At 44.5% G+C, this 11,840-nt stretch overlaps 1 long non-coding RNA gene across 1 annotated transcript; it reads left to right on the top strand.

Annotated features, from left to right (window-relative positions):
• Nucleotides 1-4,978: 4,978 nt before the first annotated feature.
• On the top strand, nt 4,979-7,252 carry LOC109396211 (uncharacterized). The gene is made up of 3 exons (XR_002126812.1): nt 4,979-5,112; nt 6,540-6,679; nt 7,052-7,252. It is a non-coding gene; the product is annotated as an uncharacterized LOC109396211 (long non-coding RNA).
• The last annotated feature ends 4,588 nt before the right edge of the window (nt 7,253-11,840 follow it).

Below are 11,840 nucleotides of genomic sequence, written 5' to 3'. Positions count from 1 at the left end.
TCTGCTCGGCCACAACCTTCCTGGATGATGGAGATTGAAGGTGGGGAAGACTTGAATATATATATTCATATATATATATATATATATATATTCAAATATATATATATATATATATATATATATATATATATATGCATCCCCAGGGTTTAGAATCAGACAGACCTGGGTTTGAACCTTGACTCTTTGTCTTATAAACTATGACCATGGACAAGATACTTAATTTCCCTAAGCCTCAGTCTCCTAATTAGTAGAATGGGGAATAATACCTGCTTTTCAGGGTTGTTCTAAGAACTTATTCACTTATTCATTTGACGAATAACAGAGGGTCCATCATAGATTTGATACCAGGTTCAGGGGATACAGTGCTTAGATTTAATGCCTGGCACGTAGTAAGTGCTGAATTAATTACTTTTCTTTGAAGATCAGGCCATTGATTTAGATGCGAAATAGCAGGCAGTTGGAGGCATTCTGAACAGAAGAGTAGCAGGAGGAAAACACTGTTAGCGAAGGCTGCTCTCATATCTGCAGTGTGGAGGCAGGACTGAAAACTGCCAGCCTTGTCGTTATTCTGAGCATCAGAAAAAACAGAGCAAGATGCTGAGGGCTAACAGTCAGGAATTGAGCCCACATGGCAGGAAGCAGCAAGGGGGAGGAAGGGTTGAGAAGAAGCTCCTGTCTGCTGTCTGGAAGCTGCTGGCCTTCATTTTGCAGATCGCCTTGCTTGTCTCTCGGCAGTGGTTTCAGGATGTGAGAAGAAGGTGTGGGCATGCAGACGCAGCAGCAAGGACTTAATCTGGGGCATTTGGAGGACATGAGAACACAAGAATATAAAAATGCCACGTTGTGGGTGAGGCCCTGATTCCTCTGACTCAGGTAAGTGCATCATGGGATAGGAAGACCCAAGCATCATCCTTGAGTCCTTTAGTAAACTCTCAGCCATGAATTGATCCAAGCCTTTGGGAATCTGCAGTATTTCTTTTCAGCCTGTCTCACCAACTGGGATGTTTTCCACACACTTTGGCTTTCTCCTAAATAGAAATTGTGTTCTTAAAAACACCTCTCCCAAGCTTCAAATGATGCCCTTCTTCTGTTATATCAAAATGCCCTCCCCCTCCTCTGCATTGCAGGTATATGTGTCAGCAGTAGCCCCCAGCACCAGCAAAGCTGGTGAAGATCTTCTAGATCATTAGATCATTTTCTACATAAGCAGACTGAGGGTCAGAGAGGTAAAGTGACTTGTGGAAGGTCTCACAGCTTCTAAGTGGTAGATACAACTGGAAATCTCCATAGGTTTCTAGCCAGGAGACTGGTCTATAGTTTCCCCCACCCTCCAAAGCCAAATGGCTTCCCATTTGAGTTGTACTTTTCTGGACTTTCCTCATTGCCTCTACTCTACCTCCCCCACCCCCTAATTTTTTTCATTCTGTCCATACAGGCACAGTTGGCAACTAGACCAAAGTGGTTTGTTCGGTGGTGGAGACTCCAAGCTAGTATTCCAGGCCAACTTCTAGAGAGCCAGCATCCAGGAAGTAAAGCAGTGGACCTTCCTGTCAGGCACCAACACAACATGCTGGAGTAGGGGTCCTCTCAGAGCTGGCTGAGGGTAAAGCAAGGAACCTGTGGAGAGGGCAATTTCTAGGATAAGGGCTACAGCCAAGGTCCCCAGTCAGGGTCAGCTCTGGGTGGTATTGTAAAGAAGAAGCTAGATCAGAGTTAGTTGACATAGAAGAACCATTCTTTTTTTTTCAAGAAGTATTGACTGAGCACCTCCTACATGCCAGGCACTGACTAGGCGCAAAGGATACCATTATGTATGAGGAGGCAAAGTCCCTACTTTAATGGAGTTTGTAGCCTAGTGAATTTTTTTTATAAAGATTTTATTGGGGAATTGGGGGAGGGGACAGCGTTTGGGAATCAGAGAAAGGGAACAGACAAGTTGCTGTCCTTTTGTTCTTCAGTCTAGTTGTGGAGGATGTCTCTTTACTGGCCCATGTTGGTATTGTGATCATTGCGCTCTTCCCGGGTGAGGCAGATCAGTCGCCGGCCATTGGACAGCCGCTCACGGTGGCTGCCGGCTACTCACGGTAGCTTATGGCAGGCAGCCCACTGCAGCAGGGGCTGCAGCCTATGCCATCACCAGCCACTCAGGGCAGCCCAGCTCCAGGTCAGGCTGTTGTTCACCATCTTAGCTGTAGAGGGTGCAGCATCACTGGCCCATGTGGGATCCGAACCGGCGGCCCTGCTGCTCAGAGCTCGCACTCCCAAGCCAACTCTTAACCAACGAGCCACTCGGCCGGCCCGCCTAGTGAGATTTTTTAAAAAGTTTTTTGTTTGCTTGTTTTAAAGACATATAATTTTGTTTGGCTAGCAACTAGTAGTTTTATCAATATGATGTTAGTCATTTTTCTGTAAATGCAAATGATAGCAATGCTGTGAACAAAACTAACAGATTTACTAAGCCATATGGCACTGAGCAATTAAAATGCCTACATAAGCATTTCAAAAACCACACAGATTTTTATATAGTCACGTGTCTGTCCTCTACCAGGTTTTGGTCAGTGTTGGAGTACCTCTTGGACCTTTGAACCTTGTGTTTCTGGTGCAAAGTAGTTCTGAACCTTGGGATTAACCAGTGGTGTGATGGTAAATGTTTAACAACTGGCTCTCTTGGGGGAAGTGTATATATGAATATATGTATATAAGCTAATTATAAATTTTACTGATATAAAAGATGTATACCCTACAAATTAAACAATAATAAAAAAGAATATTATTAAAAATAAATAATACTAATATTTGTTAATATTTATTGCTATTAATGATGGTATTGATAGTATTTGTTAACCAGTAGCCAAATGATTCTCACAGAATGTTTTCATTGATTTTTTGCCAAACTCTTGTATTTGTAGCCAACCTGTGCTTGCAATTGATGAACAAATGTAGTTCTGACATGAACGTTGGTTGACTTTTTTGTTTCATTTATCTGCGAGACAACAAAGACATATGTCAGAACTTTCATTAATTTGTCAATAATGTGAGTGACTGCTGAATAGGATAGTGGTTTTCAAACACTGGACTATTATTTCCTCATTTTTTGCTATGATTCACAATGTAACAGTTACAGACATGGCACACACTTGAGTGTAATCTGCATTGTTAGCATTTTCCCCATCACTTTCTTATGTCTAGATAATCAAAAAAACAGAAATCGAGCCCTGCTTTATAGCATTTACTGATTTCTGAGCTGTAAATACTCCCACTATAGCTGATTTCAAGCTGCCAATTTCAGATGCAATTGCAAACTATTATACAGTATTTCAACCATACAGATATGATAGATAATAAGCAATGTTAAATGCACAGATAATAGTAAAATACAGTAAAATGATTAGGAAATGATGAGTTTTAGAGTATTTATTACCTTAGTTTTTAATATAATTTATTTCATTGTAACTATATATATTTTTAAACAGTAGCTGTGCTTAACAACCAGCTCACAACATTTCTGAATACATAGCACTTGGCTCTCATGTGCCAGAATTATCCAGCTCCATTACACCCCTGGGCCTGACTATATTTCCAGGTCCTGAATGACCCTCATCCCTACTCCCACTCCCCTTTGTCATTACATTAATTCAGGACCCCCCAGCCCACCACCATGGATGGGGAACTCTTGGATTCTAGAACTAACCCTAGTTGCCACCTTGAATGAGGGTGCTGGGGACAGGTTGATAACAGTGGCTTTTCCGTGTGTGTTGCCTCTTTCTGCCTAAAAACTAAGCAGGGGTGGAAAAGAGCCAGAGACATTGCATTAACTCTGGAAGGCACGTCTGGCAAGCCCTCAAGGCTGAGGGGAAGAGGACAGGTGAAGGTGTGAGGGCAGGGGAGTTCTGGCTCAGCCCTCTATCCATGTGGCCCTGCACCTGGCTGGGCTGTCATTTATTGTTGGAGGCTTTCCAGAAGGGCTGGTGACACTAGAGACTATAGGTTGGGGAGGGTAGCCAAACCCTTCCCTCCTGCCTCTCAGATGTTAGCCAGAGCCCTGGAAGCTACTCCTGAGGGTGGCCTTTAGAGTCTGAATTTTAGACCCTGTTTCATTTTCAGCATGAGAGGGTGGCAGTGGGACTTTGAGTCTGTGGTTACGCCTCCTGCTGACTGTCTCAGTCTGCTGTGGAATATGCCCCTCTCTGGTGGAAAGCCTGCCCAGCATTCTGGGCCATCCTCTGCATGTAGGCCTTGAATGAACCGTGTCTTCATACACTTGTCCCCGATCCCTGGGTCACCCCAGGCAACTTATCAGTCATGAATGCTATGATGCAGTTAGGGCCATGTTGGGATGTACTGCTCTGATGTCACTGAACCACTGAGTTTTCTGTGTTTGCACCTAGGCTGGCAGCTCTCCAAGGGCACAGTCCCCAGCTCTGCCTCACCCAGCACTCAGTACAAAGACCAGCCCTCAGTGACTGAATGAATCAATGAGTACAAACCTGGCTGACATTCAAGATTTCTTCCTGGTGAAACAGAAACCCAGTGTGAGTCCTGTGCAGGACTGCTCATCTCGTCATCTTGTACCAGGAGTGTCCTTTATTATTGCTAACACTTGGGGGAGGGGGAACCTCCCAGTCCCCACCCGCATGCACATGTAGGTTTTTACTAGCCAGATGTTCTGTAACCAAGAAGTTCAGATGCCAATTGGTTTTCTTCCAACCTGTGAGGAAAGTCACCTCTCTTCCCCTACCCCCATGCACACTGCTCCACCCTGAGCCTACAAGGCTGGTGGAAGTGCTGACTCGGACTGATTTGCTCTTGGCATCAACCTAAGAACATCCTGTGCAGCTGGGAGGGTGGTGCTGCCCTCCCGTTACTACATAGGATGGAGATTGACCAGGATTAGGACACAGCCCCTAAGAACTCAATACACTCTGAAAGGGGAGGGATTAGACTCTCCAGATTTACAAGGGTTCCACTCCCTGCCAAGGGTCCACACCTGGTCCACCATACACACCAGCATTCTCAACATCCTCCAGCAAATGCCTTCTGACCACCATTGGCAGGGGTTTGGACAAGAGGGAAAGCCTACTATGAAGTCTGCAGAGAGGCATGGCTCTGGAGGTTTGTACTCAACTGTCTCTGGCCCCACTATGACTGTTGTCCTTGTGATTATGCATAATGACTGTTAAGGAGGGATTGTAAAGCCACTGTGCAGGAACTCTCCACTCTTGTCTCCAAGAAGGACATCCACACCTTCTTCTGTCAACATGCCTGGGGCTGAAAGATCCTGTGAGTGAACCAAGTTAGAAGTCCTTGTGTCCATGTCCATGTGTGTGTGTCCGTGTGTCCGTGTGTGTGTGTTTTAAAATATTAAAACTTTCTGTTCCCAGGCCAGACTTTGCTGGCCCCCATCCAAGGGCCTCCTGAACAGGCCCACTTGGATGTCTCACAGGTAACTCAAATTAGTATACCCCACCATATTTATCATCCTTTCCTTCTCCCTCAAACCCACAGTCTATCCTGCCAGATGATCTCTTTCTCAATAAATGGCACTGTCATTCACCTACTTAGCAAAGCAGAAAACCTGAGCACTCCCTTATCCCATATCTTCATCACCCATTCAGGCCTGTTATATCCTGCACATTTTCGCTTCATCAACCTAGCCCTGCACACCCTGTCAAGACTTTAGGTCAGGCCACTGTCTTCTTGAAGTACAGCCACAGCCTCTTGATGTACTGCCTTGCTTCCAGTTCTCCGATCATCCCTACTGCACCCCCACTCCATTCTCTACCCTATCCATAATCTGGTCTTGAATGATGTGCCCAATGCAGCCGGAAGAAGGCCCACCTAACCAAACATGTCTTTCTCTCCAATTTGTAGGTGCCTAGAGTTCCCCTTATTTTGATCAATTCTGGGGACATGTGCTGACATATTAGCTAGCTCACTTTTAAGCAGAGCCCAGCTTATCTGATTTATCCTACTGGCATTGAATTTTCCTTGGCAGAATGGAAGGAATGTGAAGTGTAATGGAAGTGTTGACACCAATGAGGAAGTCAGGGAAAGGCCCAGAGTAGGGCAATGTGCATGTCCACAGGGCCAGAGGGGATGCCCAGGATTTGGGGGAAGTGGCTTCCAGAAAAGGAGTGGGCTGGGTCCTGAAGGGACCACCCAGAGGAAAGACTGCCCTGAGGAGGGCATAGACCTGGGGAAGGGAGAGGTCTCAGTCGGCCAGCTTTAGCATGGACTGGATGACAGCACTTCCCTCCTAGTGTCCTTCTGGGGTACAGCCAGAGAAGATTTCCCAGAGGGAGCGTGCTAAGATCTTCCAAAATGTGTGGGCTTCCTTCCAGAAGGGAAGGAGAAACTGGTGGGGCTGGGGAAGCAGCCCCTATTCTGCCCCTCTGAGACCGCTGACCTGAAGAGGTGATAGAACCCACAGAGAAGTGGGTGAGTGGGTGGATGGGCCATGATCCTCCTCAGAGACTGAAGGAGGCTTTTTCCCTTACATGGTCATTCTTTACAAAACACAAGTCTCTTCCATCCTCTAGGCTAGCGGAGAGAGCGCCCCCTGTAACTCCAGCCCTGCCTGCTACAGCTCCACAGTCCCACAAGGCCACATTGAAGCCCAAACCCTCCCATGGCTGCCTCTGACAACTCCAGGACACTACCGCACCAGTCATCCAGGACAGTGAGTGACACCACCAGACTTCTTGGGAAGGGACCATTGTGTCTCATTCATCTTTGTATCTCTAGTGTGAAAGGTCCCCCAAGCATAAGAAGCACTCAGAAATTTACCCCTATGCCTCTCTCTGCTCAGCCTGGCACATGTCCATCTTTTCTTCATCCTTGTGTTTCCTCCCAGGCCAACCCCTTTCCCTACACTCTGTTGAGAATACACCTTTTGCTGCCCCCTCCCAGCCGTGTAATAAATTATATGCAATGATGGTCCCAAATCTGTAAACTACCAGGAGGCACAAATTAGGAAACAAAACATGAGTCAATATTGTAGTGCAGGGTATTTTTTTAAGTATTTCTATTGTGTATATCTCATTGTCCTCAGGATAAAGTCCAGATTCCAACGTGATGTGCAAGTCTCCTCAAGATCTGGCTGCTGCTAAATGGAGGTGTGCTGGTCAAAGAGAAGAAACTTCCAATTATAAGATGAGTAGTTCTGGGGAATTTAATGTACAGCCTGGTGATTATAGTCTACTTAATATACTATATTATATACTTAAAAGTTGTTAAGAGAGTAGATCTTAAATGTTATCAGCACAAAAAAGAAATGGTAATTATGTGACATGATGGAGGTGATAGCTAACACTACAGTGGCACTCATTTTGCAATATATAAGCATATTGAATCATCATGTAGTACGTCTTAAACTAACATGATGTTATATGTCAGTTATATCTCAGTAAAGCTGGAAAAAAAAGATCTGGCTGCTGCTTTCATGTCTCACTACCCCCCACTTCCCCACCCCCCAATCCTTTGTATCTGATACCTGGTCATAATTTTTTAACTTTTTATTTGGAAATAATATCAAATTTACAAAACGTTGCAGAAAGTAAAAATAGTATAAGGAACTTTTGTATACCCTTTACCCAGATTCACCTATTGTTAACATTTTAGCCCATCTCCTTTATCATTTGAGTTATCTCTCTTTCCACACACAAACAAACACATACACCATATATATATAGTCATGCTTGTGTACACATTATATACACACACATACACATTATGTTTATCCATTTTATACAAACACACACACACACACACACACACGCACACCCACAGATTTTCTGAGGTGTTTGAGAAATAGTCGCATACATCACGATCCTTTACCCTTAGACTTCAGAGTATATTTCCTAAGCATAGAGATATCCTCTTCCAAAGCCGTAGTACACCTATCAGTTTCATAAATCTAACAGTGTTAGAATACTTTAATCTACTGTCCATATTGCACTTTGCTCAGCTGATACAACGATGTCCTTTAGAACATTTCTCCCCCTGTAGTACAGAAGCTACTTTAGCGTCAGGCATTGCACTGAGTTATTTTTTTTTCTATTTAGCATTCATTAATCTGGAACATTACACAGCATTTGGGGGGGGGGGGGTTTGTGACCTTGCTATTTTTGAAGAATACAGTTTCCCCTCCTGCTAACACTTTTTAACAGAATGCTCATGTTGTGTTTGCCTGATGTTTCCTCATGTTAGATTGGGGATATGCATCTCTGCTGGCGCACTGGGTAGGCAATATGATGTCTGATCTGGAGACACTCAAATGTATATCTGTCTCTCATTGGTGATGTTGATTTTGATCACCAGTTCCAGGTGATGCCCAATTTCTCCGTAGCTACTTTTCTTCTTCCTTGCAATCTGTGGGGAGACGCTTTAAAACCATGCAAATATCCTGCTTCTCATTAAAATCGACCCTAGATTTAGCATCCATTGATAACTCTTGTCTGATCCAGTCTTTACAATGGTAGCTGCAAAATAACAACTTTCCAATTCCTATACTCCCTCCAACCATATTTGCCCTTGCACTCCAGCCATTTTGAGCCACTTGTGGTTCACCACATCTGCTAAGTACTCTTGGCTTAACTCCTATTCATCCTTCAGCTGGGGCTGCCACAAATGGTGGCACAACTTCAGGGGGTGCCATTCACATTGTAGCCATGCCAAGTGGCAGCCATGGGTCTTGGTTTGGGCGAAACTTCCTCTTACACCTTTCCCAGATTCTCCAAGTGTGGGTTAGGCATTCCTGCTCCTCACTCCCAAAGCTCTGTCTGCTGACCCCTATTGCACCCTGTACACCATAGACAGTTCCCAACTTAATGATGATTTGACTTAAGATTTTTCAATTTTATGATGGTTTGAAAGTGATACGCATTCAGTAGAAACCATACTTCAAATTTGGAATTTTGATTTTCCCAGCCTAGCGGTATGCGGTGTATTCTCTCATGATGCTGGGCAGCAGCAGTTAGCCGCAGCTCCCAGTCAGCCACGTGATCACAAGGGTAAACAACCGATACTCCACAGTGTACTGTGTTGCCAGCGTTTTTTTTTTGTTTGTTTGTTTTTATATTATGTTTTGTGTTTTCACATCCCATCATGTCCCCAAAACACCCATCTGTGTCTCCTGCTTCTGGGAAGAAGAAAAGGAGGAAGGCAATTACTCTTGAGATGGAACTCAAGTTAATTGCCCAACTATAAGCTAATCTAAGTGTTCTGAGCATGTTTAAGGTAGGCTAAACTAAGCTATGATGTTCAGTAGGTTAGATGTATTAAATGCATTTCAACTTAATATTTTCAACTTACAATAGGTTTATTGTAAGTCAAAGAGCATCTAGGTATTGTAATTGTCTTCTCTGTCTCCCTCATTGGGATATAAGGTCCTTAAAGGTACGACTGCTTCTGTCTCCTCTGCTGTGCCCTGCCCAGAATATGTATTCAGAAAATGTCAAATCAGTGAATGAGTTTGGTCTCGTATTATAGCTCGTTACATATATGGCTGGCTTCTCTGGTGGAGGACAAAGTCCTTTGGGCAAGGACCATACTTAAGCCATCTCTGTATCCTCTTCTCTTCCCCTCAGTATTTGGCACAGGGCCTTGTTCATAACATGCACTCAACAAAGTTTTGCTGAATGAGCCCATAGGTGCATACTGGTTGTTAAGGATATGCGTTTTTCCCCTATCTGCAGAACTGCACTAAACTCTATGTGGGCAACACCTGGGAACCAGGTGGCATGCCCTTTGAATCCATGCTGTTCAGCCCTGCCTGAGCACAAAGCAGAGGGAATGTAGGTGTGTGTGGTCGGGGTTATTAGGATTCCTGTCAGTGAGAGATGCCAAAATCTGAATGAGTCTCCGAGGGTGACCTAGACCTGTCCAGGACCCATCTTGAGGCTATAGCCGAGCCCCTTGTGATTTAGTACCCCTTGTATTTTTGTTTTATTTTATTGGGGAACAGCCATGGTCATTGGTTACACATTGCTTTCATGCTACAATGACATAGTTGACTCTTTTAAGGAGGGTGCAGCTCACAGTGGCCCATGCAGGGATCAAACCGGCAACCCTGGTGTTATCAGCACCACTCGCTAACCAACTGAGCTAACCGGCCACCCCCAACATTCCTAGTATTTTTGGCAGCTAGAATTAAATAATTCTTAGTTAGGATATAGGTATAGGTTTTAATGAAATGTTTCAATTGCTTTGTTTGTCACATAGCTTATAGTCAAAGACTAAGAAAGGATGTTAGTCATATTCTGAAAGACTGTCTGTAAAGCAAGTCCCAGGAGAAATGTTTCAAAGTACACTTGCTTGAGATAATAGAAAACTATAGCACAAAACAATGATAGCTTAAACAATGGCAATAGTCACAAGATGTCTAGTTTCTGCCTTTTGCCTTAAAGATAACAGCCCTGATGCACAATTATGAGCTATTTTGCAGAATCTTGGTTCTTCAACCAGCACCTCTTGTTCTCATGATATAATTTTGTGTTGCAGATGTACTGTTTCTTTGTCAAGCAGGAGGAGGCAAGTTCAGGGTCTTGAGGAGAATTTGTAAGTTTGTTTTGCAGAAGGAGGGAATGTCTCCAAGGGAGCTGTGACCAGCTGCTGACACACAGGAGTTTGATGCAAAAAAGTGTCATCTATGACTAAAGAAACAGACTTCTCTCAGTTCCCTGGAACTCCCCCTCCCCTACTCCTCAGCTGCATAAAAACTCCCTACTTTTGCTTTTTGGAGAGATAAATATGAGAGATCTTGCTCCCCTGTCCTCCTGCTTTGGCCAAATCAAACAAACCTTTATCTCCAAGCACCAGTGTCACAATGTTTTGGCTTTACCTGAGCATCAGGTACACAAACTGAATTTTGGGAGGTGATTCTGCAACAAGGCTCTGAAGCCTTCCTACACGACAGTGCCTGGCTCCTCCCACGGAACCTCCCCAGGAGCCCTTGACATCCAGCCTAGGTGAGCTGACTTGGGAAGTCACTCTGGGGATAGATAGGACACTGGGAAGGCATGCTCTTATGTTGGGATAATGCAGAAACAGGAGAGGCCTGGAGAGAAGGCTTAGGAGGAGCCAGGCTGACAACCCAGCCCTTTAAAGAGCACAGGGCACCTCTGTTGTCTGAAGCACAGCCTATCAATCTGGCAGAATGACCTCTGATAATCGCCAGAGACCTGGACCTGGATTCTAGGCTGTTGTCTTGCTCTGTAGTCCCGCAGGGCTGAGATCCATTGTCACAGCATCACACACCTCTTTGGGGAAGCTGAGCACTTTGCCCAGTTTAGCAGCGAGAACAACTCTTCCCAGAAGGCACTGGCTGCAGAAGCTCCCAGGAGGGTTCTTCTCATCCCCCTAGAGGTAAGAATGGGGCCCCAAGAGCAGCCCCAGGCAAAAGTCCGTGTAGTGAGCACTTGAGCTGGCACAACCCTGCCTTTACACAAACTTAGCCTAGATACAGGATATTCTTTAGGTTTTCCTCTCTGTGTAAGAGATGCACCACACAGCATGGCATTCACCTTTTTCCCAATAGGAAAAAATGAACCAAGGGGCCCCTGATCAATAAGTGAAAGCCTTGAAACTTAGAGCTAGGGAATAGGGGAGACATGGATCTAACACGGGAACACTAACAATAACATTATTTTAGAAACACTTATATCGCATTTACCATATGCCAGGGACTGCTTTAAATGCTTTACAATCTGTTAACTCATTAAATTCTTATAACAATGCTTTAAAGTAGGTACAGTTATTATCCCCATTTTACAGTCAAAGAAACGGAGGCACAGAGAGATTAAATAACTTGCCTAAGATCACACAGCTGATAAGTGGCAGAG

Source organism: Hipposideros armiger, unplaced genomic scaffold (genome assembly GCF_001890085.2).
Source record: "Hipposideros armiger isolate ML-2016 unplaced genomic scaffold, ASM189008v1 scaffold_508, whole genome shotgun sequence".
In the NCBI taxonomy this organism is placed as follows: Eukaryota; Metazoa; Chordata; class Mammalia; order Chiroptera; family Hipposideridae; genus Hipposideros; species Hipposideros armiger.
The sequence above is the reverse complement of the archived record's forward strand: the minus strand, read 5'-3'. Positions and strand labels throughout refer to the sequence as shown.